Source organism: Littorina saxatilis, linkage group LG7 (assembly GCF_037325665.1).
Source record: "Littorina saxatilis isolate snail1 linkage group LG7, US_GU_Lsax_2.0, whole genome shotgun sequence".
NCBI classification, from domain to species: domain Eukaryota; kingdom Metazoa; phylum Mollusca; class Gastropoda; order Littorinimorpha; family Littorinidae; genus Littorina; species Littorina saxatilis.
This window is the reverse complement of record NC_090251.1, coordinates 10,914,420-10,916,587: the sequence shown is the minus strand read 5'-3', so window position 1 is coordinate 10,916,587 and position 2,168 is coordinate 10,914,420.

The window sequence follows — 2,168 nt, the reverse complement described above, 5'->3', positions numbered from 1 at the left end:
ACATGCCCCTAATGGCTTTGCCGTTAGGGCGTAAAACTTACATTTTCTCTCTCTCGGAATTAATAAATCTGAACGGTTGCTGAACCGTATTCCACAGAGGTATGTGACAGTCTTGTCATAATAGTGAAAACGTTTATGGTCAGTTAATCTCTGTGCACTTGGCGCATTTCCTTGTTGCCAATTTTTGTTTGTTCGTTTGCTTAACGCCCAGCCGACCACGAAGGGCCATATCAGGGCGGTGCTGCTTTGACATATAACGTGCGCCACACACAAGACAGAAGTCGCAGCACAGGCTTCATGTCTCACCCAGTCACATTATTCTGACACCGGACCAACCAGTCCTAGTACTAACCCCATAATGCCAGACGCCAGGCGGAGCAGCCACTAGATTGCCAATTTTAAAGTCTTAGGTATGACCCGGCCGGGGTTCGAACCCACGACCTCCCGATCACGGGGCGGACGCCTTACCACTAGGCCAACCGTGCCAGTGATGATAAAGATGACGACGATGATGATGATGATGATGATGATGAAGATGATGATTGCCAATGAAGATGAAGAGAAATGTAGGAGAGGGGGGGGAGGGGAGGGGGGGGGGGGTGGGTGGGAGGGTAATAGGGGAGGTAGATGGTGATGGTGTTTGTGAATGAGATTGCTGTCTCCGTGAGAGAAAAAAACAACTAACTTTTTGTATGAAATGGCAATAAATTGGAAGTGCACTATTTATAGCATCAACATCCTTCCACTCACCCTTGCAGTCCATACAATCCTAATTAAAAAAGAAAAGAAAAAAAAAATCTTTGCCTCCCTCAAGTATATAAAGTTTGCTCCCATTAGCCTCTATCAGAAAATAAACAAGGGCGACTGCACGTGAGAGCGAACAACAAAAAGACCAAAACATACTCACGTTAAAATGACGAACAGGGAACAAATAACGGCGACGTTTCGACCTAAGGGTCGTCTTCAGGCACGAAAAGACAAGTACACAAAAAAAGAATAAAAAAGACGATAGAATCAGCAAGCTCCATCGGACTCAAACTGGGTTAAAACTCAACGCTTTAGCTATACCTTCTCCTACCCCCCTCCCCCCCCCTCCCCCCTCCCCCCCCCCCCTCCCCCCTCCCCGATGCCTGTTCTCTCCCCCATCCTACTTCTCCCTCTCTGTTTTGCTGACCGTAGTATTTGAGAAAAGTAACTTTCGTAAAAACTAACTTGCATGCTTCTCGTATAAAAGGATACACAAAATTCATACTTTCTCGTATCTATTTTGGTTAAGCGGTATTCAGATTGACATATATTCGTTTTGTATTAATATCACCCGCACGAACCGAATGTTAAATGGCTTCCTTCGTGCTTCAAGTTACAAACGCTCCACAGAAGACATGCAACTGCACACGTTTCTTTTGTGCCCAGGTAATAACATGTTTTTAAAACGTGAAAGTCTCTCCCCCTCTCTCTCTCTCTTTCTCTCTCATCTTCTTTGTCCATTCCATTGTCTTATACCTTTGTTTTTGTCAAATATATATATTAGTTTATATGCATATGTATGCATATTTTGTTTAGTTTTTTGGGTTTAAATTGCAATCTGTTAAAGTCTCGCCGCATGATATTGTTTGTATGTTTGTTTCTCCTTTAAGGGTCACCACCATAAGCTTGAGCTTGTTGTTGATCCTTTACATGTATTATTATGCTTTATCCATAAATTGTTGAATAAACACTGTTTAAACCAAAGTCTAGATGGGCGAGGGTGGGCTGGGAAGGAGGGGGGGGGGGGAGGTTAGTCGTGTGACGAGTCTACGTCTGTCACCTAGTGAAAAGAATCGTGACATCACACTGATGGAACATTCATAAATGCACAGTATTGCTTCTGGGTGTACAAGGTTTGATGTGTAGATGTCCCAGATACCGTGCACGCCTTTAGATTTAAACTTGCTCGATACAAGAAGTGCATTTTTTGTCATACCAATACGGTGAGAGAGAGAGAGAGAGAGAGAGAGAGAGAGAGAGAGAGAGAGAGAGAGAGTATGTGTGTGTGTGTGTGTGTATTTGCGTGTGTGTGTGTGTGTGTTTGAGCGAGCGAGAGGGAGATAGAGAGAGAAAGAGACTAAATTATGTTAGAGACAAACAATGTATTTTGTGTGTGAGTATCTGTGTGTGTGTGTGTGTGT